General features: G+C 44.7%; 1 pseudogene; it reads right to left on the bottom strand.

The window, feature by feature from the left end:
- Positions 1–1,306: 1,306 nt before the first annotated feature.
- LOC136522338 (ABC transporter G family member 26-like) lies at positions 1,307–3,963 on the bottom strand (annotated as a pseudogene).
- Positions 3,964–17,805: the final 13,842 nt, after the last annotated feature.

Genomic DNA, 17,805 nt, shown 5'->3' with positions numbered 1-17,805 from the left:
TCGGGCTACCCTCCAACGGACTCGTGCGTTGGGGCCACCCTCCACAACCGAATCTGCTCCTCAAGGCCGTCCTCAACAGGATCAACGCATGCACGCCGCTGCTGGCCCACGAGTTGGCGCCGCTCATGCCACCGCTAGGACCGGATCTAACCAGGGAAGGAGGCCGCGTCCCCACACCATCGCCTAGGTAGGTGGCGCCCCTTGCACCGCCGTTGTGGTGGAGGTTGCCACCAAGAGGGCCCTAGTGTGTGCGACCGCCTATAGGAGAGCCCCCGTGCGCGCTCGTTACACCTGCCGTCGGTGCCACCACCACTCCACGTAGCCCCACACCAGGGAGAGAGAGAAGAGGAGAGAGAGAGAGATGGAGAGAGAGAGAGGAGGAGAGAGAGAGAAGTGAGAGAAGAGAGACAACCGGTTCAGACTTGAGAGAGAGAGAGAGCTGAGGCGCATCCAAACCCTAACTTGTCATATATTTATATGTGGGCACATATAACGGACCTCTTGGGTCTTTTGGATATCGGGCCATTTTCCTTAAACGGGCCTCTTAAGAGGTCCGCCTTCGAAAATGGCCTCCTCCAAAAATGGCCTCCATTTTCAGAGACGGACCTCTTAAGTGGCCAGCCTCCGTAAATACATTTTAGGAGGCGGGCGATATCTGACCTCATGCGTAAATAAAACGTCCGCCTCCGTAAATCCATTTTATGAGACGGGCAATTGTGACCGCCTCCGTAAATAAAAATCACCGTCTCTAAAAATCCTCAAGTATTTTAGGAGAAACGGTTGCATTTTGTGACCGTCTGCGTTAATGTTTGGACAGTGTGTAACAACCCTAAAAATTCAAGAACCCAAAAATCCCACCTTTCAAAAACTTTTCTAAAAACACCATTGCTTGGTGAATGATACATGCTAGGAAGCTACCCTAGTTGCACAAGTAGATCCAAAACTAGATGGTTGAGCATTTGCACAAATTGAAACTTATGAGTTGCTTCTTTGGATCTTCATGACTTGCTAATAAAATCTTGATTAACCTCTTAATTAAATACTCTTGTTGTGCGTGGGTCCAAGCCCTGGCTTGACCAATCCCTAGTGTTGACCTAGGTGGCCCCACTAAGGTGGTAATACATGTATACATGGATAGGTGTTAGGAAGAGGAAAATAGAATTAGAATTAGAAATAGAAATAGAAAGACTAATGTTGTGACTAAAATAGGTCCAAAACCGATTTGGAAGTCAAACCGACTCAAAAACTGTGGAAAGTCGGCTAAGCTAGTTTTTATGGGCCTGAATGGGCTAAAAACAGGGTGAGTCGGCTTAGCCGACTCTAGCCGAGCTTCCAAAATTCATAATTATTTCATTCGGACGCTAAATTTGGTGATCCATATATGTTTTTCGATCAGCTCGACGAGAGGAACACAATAGTTTTAGCATTTGACAAAGTTGGGAAAGGCGGCTTAGGCGACTTGGGGTGGGTCAGCCCTTGAAAAGTCTTTATTCTCGTCCAGGCTCCAAATACGATGATTCAAGTATGCTTTCTGACCATCTTGACAATAGAGACATGATTGTGGAATCCATTATGCACTTTGGATAATTTTGGGTGTCAACACTGCAAATTAATTAAGAATGAAATGGGTCGCTGCAGAGGTAGGTGGGTGATCACAAGGGCGTGAGGCTGATCCGCTTGAGGAGGAAGAAGTAGGCGAGGATTCGGTAGGCGAGCGCCATGGCGAGCAGGATCCAGACCTCGCGCATGCCGCCGTCGAGGTCCACGGTGCCGAACGACGGCGACGACTGCAGGCGCTGACAGCCGCCCCGGGTGGCACAGTTGTACGTGAGGTGGCCGTGGTACTGCGCTTTGAGCAGCAGGTTGAAGCCGTAGTGCATGAAGGAGACGTACTTGAGCCAGCGGATGAACTTGGGGATGTGCTGGACGTAGTAGCCGCCGGTGAGGAGGTAGAGCATGAGCACGAGCGACGCCATGACCCCAGCCCTCTTGACGCTGAGGATGGCGGCGCCCAGCAGCTCCCCGGTGCCCTGGCTGGTGAACACGATGAGCAGCGTGGCGAGGAGCGTGAGGAAGAAGCACGGCACGGTGCGGCGGAGGCCCGCCATGAAGTAGAGGATGGTCATGAAGAGCACCAGGTACACGACGTGCGGCACGGCGTCGCACAGCGTGCTGCTGGCGTAGTAGGCGCTCAGCCGGTACATGTCCGCCTTGCGCTCCTTCACCAGGTACAGCTTCTCGAAGGGGAACACGTAGACGGAGCCGAACAGCGATGACGACGTCCAGAAGATGCAGATGTAGAAGATGAGCCCCACCTGGTCCCGCAGCTGCGCCTCGTTCCCGGTCTGGGACTTCCACCAGAGGAGGCCCAGCAGGAGCGCCACGCCGACGGCCTGGGCGAGCCGCATCTTGTCCAGGTAGTCTGAGGCGCGCTCCCGGAACGTGCGCCGGGACAGCACGGTGAACTGCTGGAGCCAGCCGATGCTACGGCGGTGGTCCTTACGCGCCCGCAACGCCAGCCGCAGCTGCTCCGTGGGCGGCACCCTGCTTCTCCCACCAGCGCCGGCGCCGCCCCCCGCCCGGAACTTGAGCTGCAGGTGCCTGATGACCTGGGACCTGAACTCCTGCGGGTCCGGCGAGCCGCGCAGCGCCTCGGGGACGCTGATGTCGTCAAGGTTGCCGGTGGCGAGGTCCAGGAACTCGGCCGGGTTCATGGGGATCTCCGGAACGAAGCCCAGCGAGGAGAAGTGGTGCATGCAGTCCCGGGCCTTGCCGTGGTAGATGGCGTGCCCGTCGGAGATGAGCAGCAGCTTGTCGAACATGTAGAACATCCGGCTCGACGGCTGGTGGATCGTCGTGATGATCGTCCTGCGCGTCTGCAACATAACCATCCAGGATCGATAGAATTAATTAATAACATGATCGTCGTCGTCGTCGTCGGTGGCGTTGCTGCGCACAAATGTATGTGGCGTACTATATAGCTGCTACCTTGGCGAGGCGCTGGAGGACGAGGATGAGCTTGCTCGCCGACGTGGAGTCGAGACCGGAGGTGGGCTCGTCGAGGAGGAGCAGCGTCGGGTCGACGAGGATCTCGTTCCCGATGCTGGTCCTCTTCCTCTCGCCTCCTGACACCCCCCTGACGAACGCTCCCCCGATCTTGGTGTGCCGGCACCTGACCATGCAATCAAATGAGAATCGCATCGCAACTCATTCGATCGCCATGCATACATGTGAAAACTAAACTCCCCGTGGAAATTCAAATTCCACCTCTCTAGATTCAGCTCGGTGATGATGGCGTCGACCCTGTCGCGCTTCTGCTGCTTGGACATGCAAGCAGGGAGCCTCAAGAAGGCGGCGAACACCAGGGTCTCCTCCACCGTCAGCTGTGGGAAGAGGACGTCGTCCTGAGTCACAAATCCAATCCTGCAGCCGGCGCACAGATTAATAACACAAAGAAATGTCACTGAATCTAGCTCGTTTCTTTACTAACCCGTTATTAAGTTGAGTGAAAATTCTTGCTTGTTACAGTTTTAATTTACCTCCTTTTGAGGCAGGGGCTGTAGGGAGTGTCGTTGTAGGTTATCTGGCCCTTGATGCCGCCATCGAGCCTGCCTCCCAGGATCTTAGAGCAAGGGGGTTCTTCAAAGTCATCTTCACTCTGTACTCCACATTCTCGAACTGCGTTGTCGCGCTTGCACATATCAGAGTTTCTTTTACAGCCTACTAAAACAGGAGTGCGATATATTTGTAGTAGAAAAGTGTAATACCTTGAGGAATATTGGAAGAGGGCCATCTTTTGTTGGCCACAGATGATCCTCCTCCACCTCGACTTCGGCATCAGCATCTCCATTGCCTTGCCAGGAAGGAGGAAGATGTTGACACTCCACAGTGGACATTTCCATCCTCTCATCACTCATCTCCATTGGTAAGGCAAGAAAGTTGTTTTAAGAGAAGCCAGGAAGGAGCGAGAAAGTTGTTTGAAGAGGAAGCCAAGCATATGTCATCCCTCTTCTTTTATGAAGTAGTAGGAAATGAGAGAGGTGTGAGCTTACGTAACTACTTTTATGAAAAGTAATTCAATATCCACAAGGTATATGTTATATATATTTCTAAATTACACACTTATACAATCGTGAAGCTACAAGTCAGCATAATACACCATATAGACCAAGTGAACATGTATATATTAGAATAAATATTTAATTTTAATAGCTTATGAAACATGAAAAATATTCACTTAACAAACCACACAACAATTACAATGAAAGTTCGCTTTAATTTATATTAATACCCCCATGAAAATAAATTTCATTAATTATTATTTCAAATACATTTATAAATTTTGACTAAATATTATATCATATCACCATTGTTAATTTAATTTTAAGCACTCTATGTTATATAAAACAATAACTATGACCCAAACTCTTTTATTATAAATAAAAAATTTAATATTTTGAATAAATGATAATAAAAACTAGAGTTCCAACATATATTAGATGTTAAAAGCTGAAAATTAAACAATAGATTAAGTCACAGAATGCGATGCAACAAGAGCTTATATATTAACTTGTTAAGCTTAGGTTTCAACTAAATGCATATCATGTTAAAAAAGAGAGAAATTCTATAAATTCTATCTAAAGGTGACCAATGAAGGCTCCATGTTTCTGACCAACAATTAGGCAAAATCTAAATACCAATGATAGAAATAGGTACCAGACACGCTAAAAAAGATAAATCCTAGAAATTCTCACATTATTAATAACAAATATCCGGTCTTTAATTTGATAGACTCTAATCATCATCACTGATAATAGTCATTGGATCTATTTTAATTTATAAAAAATCACCCACTTCTGCCACTATGCGAACATGCTTTTAGGTGACGTATGACTTCAAAGTCATCTAGGCCGACTTTGGCCCACCTCCGATTCATTTGTGATCCGAGCACTCTAGCTCTCTGTGATGTGTGACTGATTTTTCACCCTGTTCGCTTGTTGGTTTTAGCCAACCCAAACCAACCAGCCAACAGTATTTTCCTCTCACAATAAACCAGCACCAGCCAGCCCAAATCAGCCCAGAAATCAACCAGCGAATATGCCGTTTGTGTCAACAGATTGATACCGGCTTCATTCAATCCATCCAACAAATTATGCATGCTCATTGAATGAGCCATATTATTGGACGGTACGAGTATTCTATGTATGAGCCATATTATTGAGAGAGATTGGTAATAGATAGAACTGGAAAGACCCTCGGTCCGCTTCTTCAGCTTCACCAAGTGATGGCCGTCCCCGCCGTGTTGTTCCTTCTCCTTGCATTGTAGAGGAAGAGGTCCACAGAGTAACTGAGATCTGAGAGCTTGTGAGGGAAACATTAACCAGAGAAGGAAACGTAGGTGGGAAAGCTGGGTTTATGATTTTCTTTTTCCGTCAGCTTGATCCCACAGCGAATTGATGTAGCATGTAGTGTCCTATATATTTTATGAGTTACAATTAGGTGAGGACGCAGTAAGTTAAGAGTACTATTTTACTAGTTCAATAGTATGTGCCACATACTTTGCTCAACACACACCTTATCCAACTATTGCTCACGAGAAGCAGTAGAGGAGGAGATTAACATAAGAAATTCCCATAGAAAATAGAACTGCTTAGCCATCATTTTGGTAGATTAAAATTTTGATTAACAATAATAACCTTAGGATCTATTTTATTTAATAAGAAACTAGTCAAAGCATCATGTCATCAATCCAACTGACTCTAATCATCATTAAAAATAATAGTCATTGGTTCTATTTTGTTTTGTAAGAAATTACCCATCTTTGACATTGCGATGAGAATTAGTCTGAAGTAACCTTGAGAATTTTTATTTAAATTACCCACCTTAACTATTATGAAAGGTAATCTAAGGGCTGTTTGGTTCGCCTAGTAGCTACTAAATTTAGTAACTTTTAGTCACTTTAGTAACTTTTTAACCAACCGCTATGACTAAAAGCTATTAAAAGGGCTTTAGTCCTCTCTAGTAACTCTGGAGTTACTAAAAGTGACTAAACCGTTTAGTAGCTCGAACCAAACACCCCCTAAATTAACCTCCTAAATCTCCAAATAAATATGCACATCTGTCATTATGGAATTTAATCTAAAGCAATTCTTAAATTACCTATATGTTTGTCATTATTAAAAACAATGTAAAAATGGCCCGACATCCAAATTACGAACAACCAAATTAAGAAAAAATACCATAAACAACTGTAATATTATTCTGAAATAATACCAACTTCTAACACTAATAACATATTACAAAAAAATTCGATCATAGACTTTAATCAGGACGTTTATGTATCATTTTGATGCATCTGAGTTGACCCATAAAACCCATAAATCCATCATAATATTTTCTCCTAGATATAAACCTTCATTAGCTGTGCTGCTCCATTATATGTTTCATTGGCGGCATTGTATGCACTAGTCTATTAACCCGTGCTCTCGCATGGACTAGAATTTTAGGAGATATAATTATTAGTTATTTTTTCTCTAATATAATGAAACGTAGCTCTCCTGCGTTTTCAAAAAAAAAGTTATTGTTTAACACATATGACAGATAAAAATTTACTTATATTAAATTATATGTTTTCCCTTTTTTTGACATAATAGATACTCATAGTTTGTATCCCGTTATCATAAACTTATTAATATTCTTTTGCAAGGGGCAGATCAATAAACTTTTTCATTCATATTCATACTTTTCTTTACATGGCACTAGGGATGAAAACGGTCGGAATATATCTCGTACTGTCTTGCATCGTTTTCTACATTTGACCCGCTCGAATTCGTATTTTCGAACAAATTCGAATTTGGTACGAAATACAGAATACCAAATTTGAAAATGGAATGGAAATGGTTTAAGTGTTTTCCGACCATTTTCTACTTTTTCACTTTTTATTTAGAATATCCCGTTTTTGAAATTCGGTTTATACCGTTTTTGGACCACTAGAAGTCCACCCTTACAAAAATGTATCTTTTTCATATGATTTTGGATGAAGATGACTTTTTATATAAAAATTATAGCTCTTGACGAGATCTACAACTTTCTAGTTTTTAATTTTTTCATTTGAAGTCGTTAAGATGTTCAAAAAGTTAAACAAAGTTGCAACAATGTATTAATCGCGTGCAAGCGCTTGTTGCCTTAAAAATCATATCTTTCTTAATTCTTATATGGTGTCAAATGTAGATACTTTTTATTTGAAAGCTATAGCACTTTTTTAATTATTATGCACTTGGTCATGCGCTTGTTAATTGTTATGGGGTTGGTCCTACGGGTCAATATTCTATATTGATTTTTCGTATACTGACCGTGTTTGACATAATTCCGCTCGAATTAGTTCATTTTCAAAATTCACGATATTCCGTAAGTTCGTGTTCGTTTTCGTGTCCAGCTTTACCGCTTTCGCTTTTGTTTTCATATTAACGTAGAAGTAGAAAATGTTTGAGGGGTTTTCCGACCGTTTTCATCCATACATGGCACCTTTGTATATTTTAAATATTTAATTATCCCCCGTGTCGTGTAATATAGTGCATTCTAAGAATCTTAAGACATATTAAGAGAGAATATAAAAGACGTATGTACCCTAATTTTATTTTCTAATCAAACGCTATCATCAATATGATTAATAGTGATTGGTTGATAAATAGAAAATATTTAATGCAAAACTGGTTTTTATCCACTAGAATGCATTATATTTGAGGACAAATTGTGAATGCTAGAATATACTATATTACAGGACGAAGTGAGTAGATTGAAACCTTACCATTAACTATGGTGATTATTGTTGCATCATATATCTCAAGAAGTCATGAATCTGAATTTTGATTCTAATTTTATTCTTATTGACTACTACATATTTTTTTATTATCAAGTTAAGTTAAAAGTCTTGTAGTTAGTGTATCTTTTATTAACTCTCATTTTAGCACCTTTTAGAATAAAAAATCTAGGTCATAGAATGAGTTCTTAAATACTACATTACCATAAGCAATCATTTGAAACCAGCACCATGTTGCTTAACATAATTGATACAGCATGACGTGAGATCTCAAACGAGGGTCACAATGCTAACCTCAATAGAATTTTAATATTTAAGCCTTATAATAATCAATTTTTTACTTTAAAGCTATCTTAATGGATCAGAAAAATAGTCACCAGTGCTTTCTCATATTTCTTAAGATGATTGAATTTAACTATCAAGGAACTATATGTGCAGTTATAGTTATATTATTATAAATATATATGTGTCCAATATTTTAGTTAAAATATATAAATATTTCTAATGTAACAACCTATAAATTATATGTCAAAGTTACTAACGAGGTTTTAAACAATTTGTTAGTATAATTAGTATATGAGTTGTTAAGAAAATATTTTTATGTGATGAAACATAACATATTGCTCATGTATACCGGCATGACACATATGCTTACTTTAATCAAATTTTAATATATTCTGGGGGTCTGCCGCTTCAATTCAGCTCCGGGTGTCATCCACTTGACCGACCCGCATTAGTCCAAACCGACACTAAGGATCCCCATGAGAGTGCCGTCCGCACCTCCTCTTCTACGATCTTTAGCAGAGATATATCTCACATGTCAATCATCAAGCAATTCACATAACACAGTCATCATACATTGAGAAATAATTATCAACTTACATCATTGACCATAAAAGAAATATAAGTGAAAGATAAACTTAAACATGATAACTAGATAATTCATTAATTTGCCCATGTTCTAGATAAGTTTGCTCTCCGTCGCTTTTCTACTATCATCAGAGTAACTGCAGCTCATGGGGACGCTCGTCCCGTAAACTGCTACACTTCGACTTCATTTGAGCTTGATCATCAAGTCTGAAGTACCTACAAAACAACTTATCGGCAGCATCATGAGTACATTGCGTACTCAGAGGACTTATTCCAACATATATATCTAGTGGATGAAGGGACTAATAGATATTTGTAAATTTGTATAAAAGCACGGCATTCATTAAAGATGATATGATTTTAGGAATACTTAGGGGGCGAGGATCCCCACCTAGAAATTTTTTATTACAAAAAACCAGAGAGTTCAGTATGCAACTACATATTATCCGATAGTTACATTGGAGAGATTCCTACAGTTTGTAGGTACAATTGCCAGGCTTGAATAGCAGCAGAGTTGCTGGCCTTATTCAAGATGAAGCGCTTACTCCAGATTGTAAGATCATCAATTACGTGGCTGATAATTTGCGTTACAGAGGATCGTTCGTTCTGGAAGACTTCATTCCGTGCGTTCCACAGTTGCCAGAGGATTGAAAGTAGGATGGATGGCCAAAGTTGCTTCTCGAGTCCATTGGGAGGGTTAGGAACCATATATCCTCGTCTGATGCAGAGGTAGCTGCGGTCATCCCTAAGCGTGGCCACAGCGTGGTGATGGAGGGACAGCCGTAGAAGGCGTGGTGTGTCTGTCCTCAATGCCGTTAGTGCTGTAAGAGACCGTGACGCCTAAGAAGGGGGGGGGGGGTGAATTAGACAACTTAAAATTCTAGTTCTAACTAAGGTCTCTAATTCCACATAGTCAAAACCTATGTAAGAATGTAATCTATCTAAATGTGCGACTACGGTTTTGCTAGGTGTGTTTCTATCGCTACCGCAAAAGAGTTATGCAACCTAGGTTCCAAATCCTATCAACTAAGCTAGGGATGTGAAGCACACAACCAAGGTAGCAATGTAAATGTGGAAGGTAAAGATGAGGTAGAGATGCAAACTCCCGTCGACGACTCTGGTATTTTTAGCGAAGTATCAAGAAGCGCTCAAACTTCCCCCTAGTCCTCATTGGAGCTCCTCGCAAGAAATCCCTCACAAGTGTGACAGAACCATCCAATTTATACAAGATCAAGTACGGTTGTCCCCGCTAACACGTTGACATGCACATACTTTCACTTATATAAACCCGGTAGTCCGCCAAGTGTCACGATGGACCTCGGTAAATCAACATCATAACCAAGATTGAGTGATTAAGCAAATACACATCACATACACAGAGTCACAGCGGAAATAATATTATAAATGGGTTCACAAATAATAGTACAAGTTGGGTTTCAAAACCGGTTAAAGGAAAACAACATAGCTTTCAAATGATTACATTAATATAAGTTCTAAATACATTGCTAGCATAAGTGATGTCCTCCAACAACAGCATACAGATGAGAAATAAACACCCCAGGTGTTTGTCACCAGTTAAGCAATGGGTTTGAGCTTAAACATGACATGTTAAGTGGTGATGAAGGTGTCAAGATCAAATCTACAAGAGTGAGCTCCAACTTAAACTTGGACAACACACCCTTACTTATATGTGGACCATTGTTAAGATTATGCAAGAGTAATGTTAAATATGCTTATTTCATGTACATTACATCAATATGCATCCATCTTGACCAGTGGAAAAGTTTCATGAAGTTTGGAATCAAGAAGTCACATGAAATGATAAGTTATAATCTTTCTTGGATTGCTTTATTAAGTAAATGGGAATATGAGATGTCGACCAAACCTTGCTACATTGACCAAATGAGTCTAATTGAACTCTACAACAAAAGTCATGAAGGGTTCATGTTGAGCAAATGTCAAGAAAAGGCCTCAATTGATCAAAAACCCTAATTCTAGGGTTTAACGAGATGCTGCTTTGACCAAGATGAAGAAATAGTTTCTGTACCAGATATAAATTTTGACCCTTAATAAAAGTTGAAGTTTGAGTGGAGTACAACAAACTTTATTTTTGGACTAAGATCTAATTCAACTCCTAAGTGGCTCAAACAGAGGACTCAAGATGGAATCAGCTGCTGTTTCTGAGCTCTAAATAATTCTAAGTCCAGAATTCATCATCATTGACATTGGCATTTCACGTTCTCAGATTTTTGTTAAGCAACTCAAGTTGAGCCAAATATAAAAGTTGGAATATATGTTTCAGAGAAGGACATACAAAAAGTTGGAATCAATTTGACCACATTTTGACCAAGTAATTCGAGCTCAAGCAGAGAAAGGCTTAATCCTCGATTAATCGCTGATGCTGTCAACTTCTGGCTTAATTAGGCACTGTCAACAAAATATGGTCGGTAGTCTACCTAGGGGTATGCCCAAGGTAGTAGATTGTCGGCAGACAGATACGCAAGCCACAAACAAGACGGCGACGCAAGACAGACATGAGGTTTTATCCAGGTTCGGCCGCCAAGAAGGCGTAACACCTACGTCCTGCGTCTGATTTGTATTGCTGTATGTCAATGAGAGATGATTTTTAGAGGGATCCCCTGCCCACCTTATATAGTCCGGGGGGCAGGGTTACAGATCTGGAAACCAATCCTAGTCAGTTACAATTGCCATATGTGGCCGGATAAGGATTCCTATTCTAACCGACCAGGATCCTGCTTGATCACCAAATCCGCCTTGACTCCTTATGCGGGACTCCGATCAGGTTGGCTAGGCCGCATGTCGTCTTTCGGGTGGACTGGACCCATCGATTCGGGCCGGCCCAAGCTTAGCCGTAAGGGTATAGGGGTTAATACCCCCATAGCTAGTCCCCGAGCACCATGTATTATGCTGAGACATGCCATTTTAACCTTCTCCGACAAGTAAGGCGTGAGTTCTTGACATTTCTGACCACCGTCATCGCCGGTGAAGTAAGTTGTCCGAAGAATGTATGGTGCTCTTAAGAAAAAAGAAAAAGATTTCCGTCCTGAGAAGTGTGCCCACTTGTATTTCTGGAAAGAAATGTAAGTGGTGTTGAAGCATAGCGTCCTTGAATCGTCAAAGGTGTAGGGGTCAAAAAACAACACATTCACCACAAGGTGAAGTGTGCCCACTTAATCCCCAAGCCTAGTAGTAGGTGATGTAGGCATGTGGTGCCAGGGTCTAAAAAGAATTCCCAGTTAAGTTGAGAACCCAATTGTCGTACAAACAAAAACGAGATGCACCAGCAGGTGCATCGTACCGATGTAGTCCCCGAGCTTGCTGGAAGGCGATGTATGAACCTTGTAGCAAGGTCTAAATAAATGTCTCTCAACTGTATGTGAGTACAACTCACATGTAGCCGAGGAGAACCATTCTCCGAGTAGTGGCCAGGATAGTCCCCGAGCACATTGATAATCCTTATAATCATTCAAAGCACAGGGGTCAATTAAAACACATTCACCGCAAGGTAAAGTGTGCCCACTTAGTCCCCGAGCCTGGTAGTAGGTGATGCAGTCATGTGGTGCCAGGGTCTAAAAAGAATTCCCAGTTAAGTTGAGAACCCAATTATCGTACAAACAAAAACGAGATGCACCGGCAGGTGCATCGTACCGACGTAGTCCCCGAGCTTGCTGGAAGGCGATGTATGAACCTTGTAGCAAGGTCTAAATAAATGTCTCTCAACTGTATTTGAGTACAACTCACATGTAGCTGAGGAGAACCATTCTCCGAGCAGTGGTCGGGACAGTCCCCGAGCACGTCAGTGGTCGGAGCAGTCCTCAAGCACGTCAGTGGTCGGAGCAGTCCCTGAGCACGTCAGTGGTCGGAGCAATCCCCGAGCACGGTAGTGGTCTTGGCAGTCCACGAGCACAGCAGTGGTCTGGGCAGTCCCCGAGCACGGCAGTGGTCTAGGCAGTCCCTGAGCACGGCAGTGGTCTGGGCGGTCCCCAAGCATTATAGGAGTCTGATCCATCCTTGAGCACAAAACAAGCATCAAAAATATGAACGCCATTGATGTATTTATTTGGTGTATTTATTTATCTCCTTTCTCTGCCAAGTCCAGTCTGACACGTCTGGTCAAAAAAGCAGATGGGTACAGTACGTCATTCTATCTTCTTACTCTTTTCTGGCAAACAGTCGCTTGGCACCTATATGGAGGTGCATCAGTGTGGGCCCTCTTACACTATCAATGAAGAGGCACGTACACTAGTAACGAAGGGGCGCGTTTATTGGTGTAGATCTCGAGGTTGTGTGAACAACCATCTGCGGCGCGTGCGCACGTCTCCCAATAATCTCGGGCGGACGAAACGACGGAGCTCTTTGTTATTTATAATATAGATCTGGTAAGTTACTCATACCGTTCCCCATTGTCATTCGCCGCCGCAACCTTCTTCTTCCTCTTGCCGAACCCTATTTCTCTAAAAATCATCACCAACCCCCTCGCCACCGCATCCACCCCCTTAGTAAGGACAGATTAATGGTGAAGAGAGATGCCTAGAAGAAAGGCGGAGTCATGGCGAAGGAGTGGTGGAAATCGCAGAGCAATGAGCAGACCATCGAAGACCTCGTCGCCATGGGAGTGCTCCACAACAAGGCACTCGCGGGATGGCGTGCGCCGAAAGGAGAAAGCTTCCCCGATCCACAACTAGGTGAGATTGTGGTGTTCGAGGATTTCTTCAAATGGGGTTTTGGGGTTCCAGTGCACCCTTTCCTTCAGGGTCTCTGCTTGTATTACGAGATTGGGATTTGCAATCTACATCCCAACTCGATTCTTCTTGTCTCCACCTTCATCCATCTCTGCGAGGCTTATGGTGGCTTCCAGCCCCATTTCGACCTCTTTTGCCACCTGTTCTATCTTTGGAAGAAAGGGAGCAGTGGCTCAAAGATAGCTGGAGGCGTCTACCTGAATCTGCGCGATGGTATGAAAGCCCAATACTTACACTGCCCCTGGAACACCTCACTAGACGGTGGTACAAGAAGTGGTTCTACATCCGTGAAGAGCCAAACACCATCACCCTATGCGACATGGGGCAGATTCCGGAGAAGAAGAACAGCTGGTCGAAGAAGCCCAAGAACTTGGAGCAGATCGCCGAACTGCTCGGGATGATCCCATGGGGAAGGCTAGATGGCCCAAGTGTGGTTGGGAACTTCATCAGCCGAAGGATCCAGCCCTGCCAGAAGAGGGTACATCCTGGCTTCGAGTACCAGGGGAGCACAGATCCAACAAGGACCAGGAAAGAGGCGCTCAACAAGATATAAATCAAGGCCAGGATTGGGGAGCTCTTCAACCTAACCGATCCCAATTATGTCAGGTTGAATGACATCAAGCATGCCTTCAAGCTGGCCCGACCTCCCCCAAAGGTAAATGATGCTTCCTTTTAACTATAGAATCATGTTGTAACAAGAAATTGACTGTTGTCTCTATTATGTGTCTCAGAGTAATGGTCGTGACTAGGCAGCAGTGTTCGTGTCTCCGCCCCCCGGTGTGGATTGGCCACAAGTTGCCGGCCCAGCTACCCAGACCAGCGCCAGGACCGACGACATCCACTAGGCGGCACTTGAGGCTGTGGAGGATGCATCGACTAGAGCCGCTGGCAAGCGTCCGGCTGCCAACAAACGACGCCAAGCCATCTTCCCCCTTTCGGACGACGAAGCAGAGGATGCGGACATCTTCCGGCTCATCCCCTGAAAGAGGAGGAGACAAATGGGGTCGACGGAGCAGGGTGGCTCCTCTATGCCAGCAGTGATCGCATCACCGACCACTGCAACACAGAGGACAAACAAAGGAAATGTCAAGCATCAAACCCCGACGCCTGTACCGGTGGTGGAAAGAGTTCTGGTGGAACCTGCCGAGCACGCGGAGCAGGGGCGGTCGAGGAGACGCTCCTTCGCCACATCATTCCGTGCTTCGAAGCTGTAAGTATCTATAACTTTGATGTAAGCTTGTAATTTGTATTGAATACTATTATCTTTTGAACTTTTCTCTGATATATTAGGTCGGCGTCCACCGAGAACCCCGACTAGCTAGCTGGGTGTGGCACAACTTTGCCAACAATGGTGGGAAAAACTGCCCAGTAGCCAGCCGTGGAGGAGCCTGTAGAAGGAACTCCGCTGGGACCTCAGCAGGCGGACGACCAGACATTAGTCCCCGAGCGGCTGGTCGAGAAGATAGCCGAGCAGAGTACAAGTGCTCCGAGCACAAACCCTACTGAGGTGGATACCTTGGCGCCAAGGGAGCCGGATCAAGCCGAGGAGCAGCAGCCGAAAGTGGCATAGAGCACTCTTGCAGATGCAACGGCTCGTGGAAAAGCCATGGTGGCCGCGGAGACTGCAGACTCTAGACCAGCGCCGCCCCCTGAACAGGAGGCTGAAGAGGACAAAGTAGAAGAGGTCCTGGGCCGTCCCCAAGATAAGCGACAACATGTATATGTGTCGCGCTGGCGGAACAACGAATGGGTTATGCACAAAGAAATCCTAGAGGTCGAAGAGACCCTAAGAGTCGAACGGGCGACAAAGCGTCTGGTGACAGAAGTCCAGGTATGTTTGGCTTGACCACTTGACCCTGTTATGTAGTCGATCTATCTGACTTAGCTTATTTATGTGCAGGACTTGATGAAGACCGTGAAGTACCGAAAGAGGTGCTTCGACCAGATTGAGGGGATCACGGCGAATAATAAAGAACTGGTGGCCGAGGTGGAACACTTGCGCCGCCAACTTGAAGCCGCCGACCAGAAGAGGGCAGAGCTAGAGGCACAAAACCAGAACCTAGTTGGCCAGCTTAATAACAAAGAGCGGGAAAGAATAAGTAAGTTGTCACTTTATCACAGCAAGTGTGTAACACGTATTGTTGTGTTGTTGGTAGTGACAGCTGTAATGCAGGCTTAGAAGCTGAAGTAACCCGCCTCCAAGAGGGGAATAGCCACGTGACCGCAGAGTGTGGTCGTCTGAAGGAAGACAACGAGAAACTGGCATGCAGCCAGTCTCAACTCTAGGACCACACCACCAAAATGAAGGAGGAACTGAAAAGTAAGTATTCTAGACCACCTTTCTCATTCTGTTGCCCGCCTTGTCTTGTCATGCCATAACATTTTGATGTCTCATACGGTGTTCAGTTTTAAAAGTCAATGCCAAGAGGCATTTGTAGGCCGTGATCAAAGAGCGTGACAGCTGGAAAGCATGATGCCTCGAGGCCACCGAGGAGCGGGACACGTGGAAGAACTGGTGCCAAGAAGTGGCAACTAGCATTGTCCCTGTCCTTGACCTTATCGACCCGGTGCTCACAGAGGAAGAGCCAAAGACACCCCAGCTCGGACTGGTCGAGAGATGCAGACAAGCGTGGGGATGGTTCCAAGAGTTCATGAAGGAGGCAGGTGAGTACACGGGTGCCCATGTACTAAGCATGGTACATGCTCACTACCCCCTGATTGATCTCAAGCGCCTGGAGGCTGGGTACCCAAAGGAGGTAGACCTAGACAAGGCGGAGGAGCTTCGGACAGCCTAGCTAGACTTGTCGTCAAAGATAATTGGCGATATTAACCTATGTGGGACGGCACCTGTACAAAGTACGCCATTGACGAGTCAGCTAGAAATGCCATCAGTTGCAAACCAACCAACAAAGCCTGCGGTCTCGACCAGCCAGGCATCGGCAGGGCCATCCCCTTCAGCTTGACTAGCACAAGAGTCCATGAGACTTGAGTAGGATGTTGGAATCGGCGAGCAGTAAGTGCCACGCGCCCCGACCAGCCAATGTAATAGGCTTAGAGCTGTAGAAGGAGGACATAGTTGTGTTATTGTAAACTTGAGCCTCTTCAGGCAAGCTTGTAATAACGTAACTGTATATCATTATAAGATTGTTTGCTTTGTATGAAACGTATTTAAGCTTGAAACTTTATGTTGGTGTAACTAAGTGAGAACATGTTAACGTTCTATTTAGTTGTACCATTTTGCTCGACACATCATCCTAAAAAGTTTGTGCGGCCCTAGCTTGGCATGTGGTCGGAGTGTGAGGTATAGTGACCTGTGCACACGTAGACGCAGACAAGTCAAACCAAGGGGGACCTGTTGATCACCCGTAACGTAGAGAGCGGATCCCATGCACGTGTTGGGAGGAACCGGAGATAGGGCCTGCTCCGAAAACCGTAGAAGGAGTGGTGGTCGGCTTTCACTGGCTAAGTTAGAATAACCATAAAATTTGAAGTGACACATTAGAGTGGTTGGAGGAATCATAATTGCTTTATTGAAGTAAATCGAAAGTACAAGAGGAGTACATATCTTAGTAGTTAAGCATAGAAACGTCTAAGCTTGTCGATGTGCCACGAGTTTGGTACGTCCGTACCGTCCAGGTGAGCTAACCTGTAAGACGTTGGTCGTGTGACTTCCTTGATCATGAAGGGTCCCTCCCATGGGGTTGCGAGTTTATGGATGCTAGCCTAGCTCATCTTCCACTTCAGGACCAGGTCCCCGACCATGAAGAAACGCTCTTTAACGTTCTTGTTGTAATACCTACGCAAAATAGCAAGGTACTTGGCCGTACATACACAAGAATCGAGCCTTTTCTCTTCTGCGCTGTTCACTTCTAGCTCTCGTACTTCATTGACCTTGCCTTCATCGAAGTTCTCTACCCGTGCTGATCTGAAAGCTATATCTGGTGGGAGGACTGCCTTGGCGCCGTAAACCATAAAGTATGGTGAGACGCCGGTGTTTCGACTGGGCTGAGTTCTGAGGCCCTAGACCACGGCTGGTAACTCTTTGAGCCATCGTCTAGGAGCTTTGTCATTTTCTCTATACATCCTCTTCTTCAATGCGTCCAGGATCATGCCATTTGCCCGCTCGACTTGTCCATTAGCTCTAGGGTGAGCCACCGAGGCGTATTTTACTACTATGCTCCTTTCATCGTAGAAGTCCCAAAAAAATGTTCCCGGTGAACTGAGTTCCTAGATCGGTGATGATGCTATTGGGTATGCCGAAATGGTGGATGACCTGGTCGAGGAACGTGACAGCCTTCTCTGAGGATGCCTATACCAAAGGCATGTATTCTATCCACTTAGAAAATTTGTCGA

Source organism: Miscanthus floridulus, chromosome 18 (assembly GCF_019320115.1).
Source record: "Miscanthus floridulus cultivar M001 chromosome 18, ASM1932011v1, whole genome shotgun sequence".
In the NCBI taxonomy this organism is placed as follows: Eukaryota; Viridiplantae; Streptophyta; class Magnoliopsida; order Poales; family Poaceae; genus Miscanthus; species Miscanthus floridulus.
Note: the sequence above shows the minus strand (reverse complement) of the source record. Positions and strands in the feature narration are given on the sequence as shown.